The sequence below is a fragment of the Lonchura striata genome, chromosome 7 (genome assembly GCF_050655825.1).
Source record: "Lonchura striata isolate lonStrDom1 chromosome 7, ASM5065582v1, whole genome shotgun sequence".
Lineage (NCBI taxonomy): Eukaryota > Metazoa > Chordata > Aves > Passeriformes > Estrildidae > Lonchura > Lonchura striata.
Window position 1 is genome coordinate 19,046,420 of NC_140709.1, and position 12,028 is coordinate 19,058,447.

Sequence of the window (12,028 nt, forward strand, 5' to 3'; positions counted from 1 at the left end):
GATGATGAGGCATACTGATAAGCACAGCTGTATGTTCCTTTCTTACATATGGCCTTTTTGCAACTGTGTTAAATAATATATTTTTGAATTCTCGTTAATTTAGCATCTTAAGAAAAGTTAAAAATATTACACGTGATGTGACATTATGGTGCAAGCACGCAGAGTGTTGTAAGAACCAGCTAGTGTATTTTTCTCACAAAAATTCTTCGTAGGAGAATATGAGGATACAGAAAGAAAATTTTCTACTGATCCAATAAAAGTCCCTTTGTCAGATTCCTCCGTGAATTGCAAATTCAGAGCAGAACTGGCAATTGCAAAACCTCATGTCATTTGAAAAAAAATCACTGTAACACCAGTAATTGACCACATTCAAAAACACCATCTTGAAGAGCTGAAGACCAACATTTATATCCCTGAATAGAGGAATGGAAGAGTAGATAGATTACATATTTCTAGTTGTGTTGTAGCTGCAGGTTTACAGCTGGTAGGCCTGGAAATGAACCTAAAAAACTCTTTTTCACCTCCATCATATAGTCACCATTAGAAAGTTCATATATAATAGCTGGCAACACAATAGTCCTCCTGCTTCAGTCTAATTGTTTTCTCAATGGAAACACACCATCTAACATCACACATATTCAGAGCTGTCTCACAAAACTACTATAACAACAGACTGGCTTATTTTTACTGGCCTTCCCAATGAATTGTCTAATGCTTCAGGGAAAAATAAAAAAAAACAAACAGCTGATAAACCAGATTCTGAGTGAGAAAAACGCCTGACTGAATTTTAAAATTTGTTCATTGCCAGTTACAAACTCATAGTATCTGATTCAACAGTAATGGATACTGGCCCTGGAGAGACAGAAAAGAATTAACTCATCTGAATCTTGTCAAGGATAAAGACTGGGGGTTTTGTCTTACATTAGTTCTACTATACATGTTCAATCGTATGCCAAGCATGATGTAAAATAAAGGAAAAATAAGATTAGTTTAAGGTTTTCTAAATATAGAAAAGAAATAAATGATGCTTTATCTAATTGTGAAGACACTGCTGAAGATAATGATTAACCAATGCAGGGTGGTGAGAGCAATACAAAGTAGGTTAATCATCTAGAGCTCACGCAAACCCTGTTAGCCTCTAGTCAGACATTTCCCTAAGGTATCAACATAATTTGAATTTCAAAAAAGAGCTTAACAGAATATAGTTCTTTCTTTTTTGTTAAATAGGGATTTGGACCATATAAAATCAACTTTACCTTTGCTAAATTTCTGTGTAATCATCTGATCGGAGCTAGTAGCTTAAAACTGAGTTATATGAATATTTCCCATTAGCTCCAGAAAAGGCAGTGGCAAAGCTCCCACCAAGATTTTTAGTCCTTAGTCCAAGATACTAAGTACTTGGAAATTCTCACGAAGCTAGATAATCTCTGCTAGATGAGAAAGGTTTTGTGCCGTGCTATGTTACATGTCTATGCTCTCCATTCCATGGTGATACAAATCTGTATTCCATCAGTGAAGTTAATGTGACTAACTTATACCATCTGGGCATCTGATGCACACACAGGAAAAATAACTAAAAGATGATTCCCAATGTAATATTCATAGAAATGAAAAGCAAACCTAAGAGGGAAAACCCCATAATTCAAACCATGACTCTGCATATAGAAAAGCAGCATTTGTTTTCATTATCTTTCTTTTCAATTCTAGGTTTTTAAAATTCCAAAACTGCTTCTCATGCTGTGAATAAAATGTGTTACTGTAGTACTGAGGAGCAGAAATTTAGTGAGACTACAATAAATCTGATTTTAGGCAGCCATCAGGGATATTCATAACAAGGAGAAATGACCTTAAAAATACTGAGCTCTTGCATTGCATTTGTAGGATGCGTCATTGTTCTCTCTCAACTCCCACTCTTCAAAATTAAAAATCTAAATTTTGCATTGTGGAGAACATCACAGCCATAATTTTGAAATTAAAAAGAGACAATGTATCTTAAAAAATGCTTTAGATGTTTGTAAGTCTAGCATGGTTGATTTTACTTAATTTTCAAGGCTTTGTTGATTACTGACTTTGTAAATTTTATAGTAGCAAAAGTAACAAATTCTCATGAGTGACTAAGCTTCTTGAGTCAAAAAAATTGTCTTGTAATTTCTGTTTCTCAAAATCAAACAAAGAATGACAAAAAAACCCACCCTAATAACAATTCAACAAGTCCCACTATTATACTACTATTGAAAGAAAATTGCTAGGAAAAAAGCTTGCCTATTAATTTCCTCCATCAGAACAATTAGGTTTGGGTAGGGATTCAGAGGGTTTTTGATCTACTAAGCACTAACTGTCTTCCTAATGCAAGTCATGCATAAACAATTTACTTAGCAATTGAAAGTTCTGAATATGAACCATAAAGGACTGGGCATTTTAACAGTATGAAAGAGAAGCTAGATAGGTAATTTTGTATGTATTAAAGGCAGTGCTAGAGATTTATAGTCCTTTTAAAAGGATAGAGGAAAAGTAGCATAAAATAATCCTGACAGGAAAACTCCTGAACAGCACAAAGATTAGAATATCACTTATACAAATGACAGTTACTTGCCATATATTTTTTTTTTCTTTTTATGTTTTTACTAGACTCAGATCAGCATTCAGCTCCTCAGTATATGCTTTGAATTCTGGTTTTCTGGAGAGTCTCACCCTAATTTTTTCACAGGAATTTATATGATTTTTTTTTTCTTTCTTTTAAACCTGAGCTTTAAATGTTACAAGCTACACTATCTTAAATAAGTCTTGATTTTATACTTGTGTTTTTGGAAATTATAGGGAGAAATGCAGGTGACTAGAGAAGCTTGCATATTTACACATTGACAGATTTGCAAAAATCTTCCTGTTTTATCTTAATCTTCTTTTTCTAGGCTATTCTCTGATTGACTAAACTGACATCTTAGCAAAAATTATCAAATCCATTTTCCTTTGAGCTTCACTCCCAGTTTAAAAGCTCAGTCATCCATAAGCCTTTGGAGTTCAAAGATGGTGAATCAGACACATAGCTATGGTATGTGTAACCTTGGAATTCATAATATTCTGTATATTAGATTGGTATTTTCCCCATTTTCTAGAACAGTGCCAGACCCAGACAGATAATGTTCTTCTGTTGATTGACTCTGGATTTTTGTTATAGCTTAAGACATATACCTCCATAGTTGGCTCTTTTCACATCTCTAATTTAGAAAATATTAATTATTTTCCCTTTGCAAGAGGAAATATAATTACCATATAATCTCAAGAGCCCAAAATTATTTCTTCAATCTGACTTTGTGCTTCCTTCAAATTACACTTTTTTAAAGAAGGAAAGGAAGAGGAAAATCAAACAAGCAAATTTGGATTTTATGAATAAACCCACAAACCCCAGATTCTTAGTAAACAGATGAAAATTAATTGCTTATACAATACTTCTAGAAGTAATATGGGAAGCATGCATTTCTTTCTAGAAATGGAATCATCTGGGACCTGACAAAAATTTTAGCAGAATGATACATTACACTAGATTTATTTATGTAATGTCATTGAAAATCTTCATGTTGGAAGTTCTAATCATGAAGTAAATCAAGACAAAACTATGACCAGAAACTAGGTATAATTAATTTTCTTTTGACTGTTTAGGTACTTATATACACTGCAGCAATCTCATTCTTCCTCATAAAAGCTGGGAATCACAGAGTCTGGAATGTAATTCTTACCACTGCACAAATTTTGCAACTCATGGTCTCCATTTTATAGAAGGAGGAGAAAAGCCGAGAAGCTATGAAAGGAATCTGGGTTTCCCTGAGTCCTACAAACTAGGCTAACTCTGTTACATTCCAGACCTAACTGTCAACCATGTCTTTGTCACGTTGAGACACCAAACTCAGTTTGAAACACATATCTAATTATTCAGTACTATTAGAGGACAGAAAAACATGTTTGTGATAACCAGTTACCTTCCAAATAAGGTGGAACTTTTAAAATTTTAGTGTGACCTAAGGGGTATGTTTTTTAAAACAGTTCTGTTAAAAGACAAGTAATTGAACCAAGAGTTCCATGTGTCAATAGTCATCACAAAGAGCTTCTAGAGACAGGAATCTCTTAATTAAGTTAAATTAAATGAAATTGAATTAAACTTCTTGACAATTTTTTTTGGCCTAACAAAGACCCCAGAACAGTGTTTGGTGGTCTCTGAACTGTGCCTTAAGGTTTGGTCTGAGCTTTTAATTCTTCTGTCCATTGCAACTATTTGCTCTGTCCTATCCTGCACCATTATAAAATAATTGTAGCTTACTACTCACAACAATAAAGATCAGTAGCATTTAGGCCAGTACCTCTGTCAGGAGGAGAACTGGAGGCAAGAGAACAGCAGGAGAGAGTGTGAGATTATTCATGTACTGCAGTTCTGACTCAAGCTAACCACACATGCCAAAGGGAATTCAGTTCTATGGGCCCTTCTACTTTGGTAATTCAGGAGCAAACAACTTTGTGATCCTGATAAACTTGCTTTCAAACTCCTTTCTTGGCTGTGCTACTCACAGAAGGAGCAAGCAGAGAGGAGAAACAAAGCACTGTATTTCCTGTCTTCACACTTTCCAAATTCTCTATGCACCTCCAGTTCCTCTCCAGTAACATCCACGACGGTATTCCTCTGCTAATTTCTTCCTGTGTAGCATACTTCAAAACACAATTTCTCACATATAACCAGGGAGAGGAGATACTTTGCATAAGAAAAATGAAATCACAGAGCAAGGTATCTTGAAAGTAAGTTTAGGACACAATGTGGAAGTTTGGACAACACATCATAGAGGATGTAAGAGGACGAAAGGAACAGGAAAGACTTAGGCTTGTATTGCCATTGCAAAGTTCATCCAGCTCAAAAGCACATGCCAGCAGCAACTGGAAATACAGTTAACTTCTTGCCCTACTAATCCTCATTTTACATACTTGTTTATATATAACCCACTCAGCCTTCAGCAGCAGAGCTGCCTGAGACTTGTAATGTGATGTTTCATGCATGCGTGAATATTTGAGCTGTAATTATTTTATTCAAACAGGTTTGTTCTACTTTAATCACAGTATAACTAGATTTCAAAATATGTGTCTTTAGAAAGCACTGAGGGGGAAAATAGGTATCAAAATCTTATTAATTGTATACAATAAAAAAAAAAACAGCTGTAGGGTAGGGGAAAATCATACAATCATTTAAAGCACTGAGATTAACTATTTAGAATCCTACCAGCAGACAAATTAGTAATAGATACTGGTAGTCTCAAATACTTGGTAATAATTAATATAAGATAATAAAATACATTGCAAAAGAAAAATGAATCAAGAAAAGTACTTTCTAAAAAAGTCACCATAATGTGCTAAAAGTTAAGGAATAGGACCCTCTAAATTTAACAGTAATTTTTAATCAGAGGCTGAAACACCAAATAATATAACTGAGATGGCTTTGCAGTTAGCAATTGATCTGCTGTATATTTGAAAAACTTCCAGAGCAAAAGGAAGTACAGTCTTTTCCATTACAGTGTAATGAGCAGATTAATTAAATTAAATAAGAACTGTATTAAAACCCATGTATAGCAAGGAATGTCCCATCTCAGGCAGCCAACTGGTATGCTCAGTTTTCACATCAAGGCACAGTATTTCTGGAGCACTGATTTTTCATGAGGATGGAATCCATAATGCTACAAAAGTGAAGATGCAGAGAATCAGCCCTATTTTTTTATACAAAGGATTATAAAAGGAATTAAAAACCATGGACATTTTAAGCAGATTTAATTGTTGAGATAAAAGATATTAAAAGTACTAAAAATAGGAACTACTTTTTTTTCAACTGACAAAGCATCAGATGTTATTTGTTCTTTCACCCAGCAAACAAAAACCAGTTGTTTGGATGTCAGTTGTTGAAAAAATCATTGTGTGAAAGTTAAAATGCTCACTGGAAAAGCACAGTTCAATTAAGCACAGTCTGCACAGATCAGTCAGAGAAGGTCATGCATTACTGACACACAGGAGTACTCTGAAGAGGTTACTGCCATGACTGATGAAAGGAATTCAGTAGATTTATGATATCCTAATTTGACAATGCCCTCCCTCAGAAATTAATGACCACAGGACAGTGCTAGGACAGCAGGAGTAAATGAAATTGTTAGTTAAAAATAAGAGCTGGATAAATTACATTTGAAAGCTTTTTTGTTTTTTTCAATGTTTTGAGGGGGAATTATGTAGGTCTAAATCAAACTTCTAGTACACCCAGATTATTTGGTTTGGAACAAGGATACGACTCCTTTTAAAGGGCAACTAAATTACAGGGAAATTACTTTACCTAAACGAATCAGTAGATGACCAAGTTGATTCTGTTATTTAAGATGCTTAATATGGACCAGCTGGACAACCACTTACCATGGAAAAATAATGTGTTGTCCCATGGTGAAACACAAGATCTTTACCAAGTCTTTGGAAAAACCCAAGCATAAATTAACTGGTGTATACATACAGCAGCTTTTTGTACCTACATTCAGCAGCTTTTTAAATGCCTGCCTGGAAGATACAGATGTGTAAAACTTTCTTCATAAATTCTATCAGTGCCTCTAATGGAACAAAAAACTTTTTCTATAAATATTAAGCTACCCAATACAACAAGAGCAGATCTAGTACAGAATCTTATGAATTTCTCATAGTACAAAGAAGGTGCCATCTTCTATGAAATGCAGCAAGTTTTCAAAGTAATTGCTGAAGAGCTCTATCAAGTACACATTAAAAGTTACTTTTCTGTGTAATTGAAACTTGTGTTATTAAGGTACATTTTAAAAATGCTGATTTTTCTCCTAGATGAGAATTGGTATAAAGTAATCAGAATTAAAACCAGGACTGTCAAAGACGAAGCCCAACTGGGCCAGAGAATCAGAAATTATGAGTGCAAGAGATAAGCTAGTAGCTAGGATACAAGATAATCAGAGGCTGGATAAAACATACATATCCACAATGATGGGATATTATCACAATATTCTTAGAATCAATTAAACTTTCATTTGGTTTTTTCCCCTGAACTTTTCCTTCCCTTGATCTGGTCTGAAGGGAATTCGTTGTTCATACCTTTGAGGTAAGTGTTTTCTGCAAGGAGACAGTCTGCCTTTCCTGGTTCATATGTTAAAAGACGCCACAGTCCCTGGAGCTTTCAGCCCCAGTGTTGGTTCTGTACCTGCACAGGGATCCTTCCCCAGTGAACTCAAAACTCCAGACCCCAACATGATTTCTTCTGCTTCACAACACAACATGTACAAACACTAGCCAGTAGCCTGAACCCCCTGCAACTCTGAAAAATCAGTTTTCCAGATGGCAAGCTGATCTGACTTGGCTACTCAAACAGTGTTGTAGATACCAAAGGAACTACAGCACATGGAGTGACACCCCTAGTTGATTATTTCTGAGCAATGGGAAAGGTAGTTCAGGTATGGACGAGCACAGCAGCTCATTATCATTTTAACCAAGCTATCTTTATGTAAAGGTTTTAAAACAGAACCAAGTTACCATGGCAACTGATTGAAGCAAAGACTTACTGCAAATTCTTTTCTAGACAATGATAACAGGACTGACAGGTGGGCTGTAAAAGGAAAACGAGTGCAATACAGAGTAAGGCATGTTGACCTGTTTCCCCTTCCTAGAAGTGTTGTCATTTACAGTTCTGCTTTATTTCTACATTTTCTATGGTGATATATTGAAAATACTTTAGAAGAATCTCTCATCTAAATGAACCTTTTATTTTGTAATAATCATATTTACAAGGGGATATACAAGAAAAAAGAGCTAAAGAGGCATGGCATTCCACTTATTTTCCCAAATTATTCTGTCTTATTAGAACCATCAGGGAGGGAGAGCCATCTCTCAGGAAACACATTTGTGTAAAGTGCCCTTTCCCACCAATGTTTATATTTTGGTATTGAAATATGCTCTAGTTACGTTTACATCCTAGCACAGCATTCCCCTTGTACACTGTGAAAGAAAGTAACAGGAATTAAGTGATTTTACCTAAGAAATGCCTCATTTCCTTTTCTCATACATTTAAAAGTATACCTATTTTCTGTAATCCTATTTAAAAAGTGATTTGTCTCTGTAAATATCTTTCTTAGCCTGACGGATGATGGTAAGAATAACAGAGATTAGAGTACTCAGCCCTCAAAACATAGTGCCAGAGTTTTAAGAAAGGAAATTGGCAGAATGAACAGCAGAGCTTGTACCTTTTCCACTTGGAATAGTTAGCCGGCAGCCTGGAAAAGATTTCAGCATATGAATATGCAATTTTTAAAATTTTTTTTCTTTGCTGGATGTTTCTACCTGCTGTGCTTAATTTCAGAATCTTGTGTTTTCATTAGAGAAAAATAATGTCTTTTGCAATATAATATTCTACTAGAAGGAAGGCAGGAGAAGGGGGAGATTCATGTATTTTGTCCTGATACTTTTCTAGCCCAAAGTTTCTTCTTGGTTCTACCTCCCAGATGAGCGGTGTTTGTACATGCCCTTCTGATACGATCTAGAAAACAATATTCTTCCAAGTTTTAGGAAGTCTGCTGTCATCTACAGACATGTTTGGTCCCAGTACACTAGAACCACAACTGACAATCACCTTTTCCAGCAGGTTTGCCTTACAGCTAAAAGTAACAGCAGCAGCTGCTTTTCTTGTCAGAAGTGAATACACTTCTCACCTTCAGTCTCTGCCATTCTCAGCACTGAGGGGGTGGGGACTTGACAGATGGTTCCTGCTAAGTAATCACAGATAAAATGGTATTTGGTGTATGGCATAAATTTCCAGGCAAATAAGAATGTTTTTTATTTAATATCATCCCTGTGAAAAGCTGGATTCTTAATAAAATGTGGCATGCCCCAAGGCAACACATCTTACATGTTAAAGTGTATGAGGATGAGCATAGTGGCAGAACTCCCTGATAAATGATGCACAAGGCAATTTTTACTTGTCATAAGTGAGTTTTGATCACTGTGTTTATTATATGTAAAGCTTTTTGTCAATCAGATAAAGAGAAACATGAATCCTAATTGTACTCTTTTAAGCTAATTACATCTTCTATTCTGTCCACTGTACAATATTTGGGTGTCTCTGAGCCACTGAAAGCTGCCAGTCCTGGCTCAGCTGTCAGGCACTTGGGCAGAGATTTGTGCAGTCCTTATGAATGGACACTCAAGGACTCCTTCCATTAAAGGCAGAACCATTTAAAGAAAGCCATTTTAAGTACTTTTATGCTTTTTGTCTTCATTCTGACACAAATCCTACTGGAAAAGGGTCAAAAAATACAGCTGCTGTCCTTCTCAAGCAAATAAATTCCCCATGAACATAACAATTATTTCAAAATGTGTTTTTTAATTCTAGAAATAGTATACCAATAGTTTACAGTTTAATACAATTGAAATTCCTTGGCACTACTGTACATTCCCAGTTTTAATTATTTTTCATATGTGGTTGTATGACAAAAATGTATTGTTTCAAATAATCTAAAGAGGTGTTTATCTTGGACTTACTTAAGGAAATCAGAGGTTTACAAATAAGAAGGTTGGTAGTAGTTAAGGTCATAACACAGGACAGTACAATTTTAATTTACAAGTTCTCACCTAAAGGCATGATTATTCAAGGCAAAGGTGAGGAAAAGACGCAAAATAGATGGAGGAGGGATTGTTTGGAACTGGAAAGAGCCAAGATACAAGTTCTGGGAGAAAAAAACAACCACAACAAAAAAAAAAAAAAAAAAAAAAAAAAAAAAAAAAAACCAAACCACAACAAAAAACCCAACAAACAAACAAATAAAATGTCAAAACCCCCCAAAAAACAAAACAAATCAAAACATACCACCAAGAAACATCGAAGAGTGATAAACCAGAAAACAGAACAGACAAACCTTAAAACCAGACTTTACAAATTTGCCATTTGCAATTAAAGGATAATTCTTCCAAACCTGATCAGAATTCTGTGAAAATCATTGAACTTTGCAGAGTTGTCTCAGATAGGTACCTTGCAAACTTCAAAACCAGGCCTAAAATAAATCAGGTCAGTGCTGCAAGTAAACCAGTCTGTGACACCTCTAGGCATGAGTGGTCATTCTAAAGGTCTTGTTTGGGCTTCCAGAGGACAACTTGACAAACACTTCTATTCTCTGTTTCTCATAAGCATGCATTTTCTAAGACACACATTATTTCTACATGTTTGTGTTGACACATTTTGTGAAAAAAATGTATACAAATAGGTTTTGTGGACGGATTTAAGTAGTTAACAGTATAAAATTATGTCAGTATTCATATCTGCCAGCTTGTTACTTCAGTAGTTGACCCCAAGTTTCTAACTGTTCTATCTCCATTTTCATGGAACACAAAGAAATGTAATGTAGCAAGAAGTCATTTACACATATGTAACTCATGCATTTTTGTCAATGCAGGTTTTTCAATACAGAGTTCACACTGGTTTCATACGTGATGAGGAGACAAGCAAACAGTGGAGAACAGCAGTAGATACAATGCAGATAAGCAAGAAAGAAAAATTAAGGACGAAAAGATGGAGCTGTTTCTAAAAAATCAGGTAAGGAATTCAGGTGATTCTTTATAAAGTGTAAAGTGCACAAAGAGTTGTGCCAAATAGTTTACCCTGCACTTCCTGGTATTTCTGAGAATTCCTTCTATACGTGCCTAGGACATACGCACACACACCATACATACACCCTACTAACCCCCACTTACACAATGAATTTACTTTTTGAGCAAAATTGCTGTTACTCTCAGTGCAAATATTTATTATACTAGTATCCTACAGTTCTTTTAACAAAATCCATTTCCTGTATTTAATTTTATTTCCTTTAACTAAACCATTGTACTAGTTGCTACAGGAAGCCATCTGAGTAGTGGTTTGACAGAGGAGTAAAAGTGAGCTGTGCTGTCCATGCTCCTGGTTCCTTCTCAACAGCCCCAAGTTCTGAAACCTTACAATGTCCTGTCCTCAAACCCTTGGGGCATTACAAGCACACTGCAGACAAGCATCATCTGTTATCACCCATCCCTCCCTTCCTACAGGTGACAGGTGGAAAGTTTGTTTTGAGCTTGGGCACACTTGTATTTCCTAAGCATGACCAGAGAGGAGTCAAAATGTATTTACCAAAGACCAAATCTGGATGAACAGGGAAGAACAATTAATCCTTTCCTCTTCTGCTCTTCTGCTTTGGAGAAAAGCTGCTGCACTACTTCTAGTGTCACAGTGGGAACAAAAATGTGGTGGAGATTGTATAATCTCTACCCCCTAAAACAAACTGGACACTAGGCTAACTGCACATTACCTGATGGAACTGTTAATGACAGAAATATCCTATAAACATTTTAGTAATACTTTTAGAATAGTCTGAAATTATATTTTTGCCACAAACAAAAAATGGAAAGAAAACCACAGCTAAACATTACAGATCTATCTACTTAATTTTTAATACCTCTCCCTTCCACTCACAAAACTAAAGCTAACCTAAGATGCTGGTATAGCAACACACATGAAGTACTAAGAAATGTTTGCTTACATGTTTTTGCATTCCTAAGTAAAACCATCAGCTTATCACACCCATTTAATATATCCACAAAACAGAAATTGCTTTAGAGTTTGGCCCTGTAGAAGTACTTTAACCCATCTACAAAATACTTATTTATGCTAAAATTTAGTTTTCATAGAACAGAAACTAATGCTTCCAGACAGCATGTTTCAGAAGACTGATTCCAAACCTATGGAAATTCATGACTGAAAAAACACATTCTATGAATTCCCAAGAATTAATCTAAAGATTAAAACACACAAAAGTCCTTAGCCAAGCCTCACAAACTATACAAAACTCAATATTATGTTAACATATCAATTATGTGTTGCACAATGCATGATAACACAATTCTCTACTCAGGATAACTTGGTGCAGTTTGGTAGGATTGCCACACGTTGAGACATTCTGCCAGCTCCTGGTGTGTTGCTGATTGA

General features: G+C 35.4%; 1 protein-coding gene across 10 annotated transcripts in view; it reads left to right on the top strand.

The window, feature by feature from the left end:
- B3GALT1 (beta-1,3-galactosyltransferase 1) overlaps window positions 1–12,028 on the top strand; it is a 185,264-nt gene that overhangs the window by 71,423 nt on the left and 101,813 nt on the right. For all 10 annotated transcript variants that reach the window (XR_014956544.1, XR_014956543.1, XM_031505422.3 and 7 more), the window contains one exon: window positions 10,464–10,603. The gene's annotated coding sequence lies outside the window, so the exon portion shown is untranslated. The remainder of the gene's footprint in view (window positions 1–10,463; window positions 10,604–12,028) is intronic.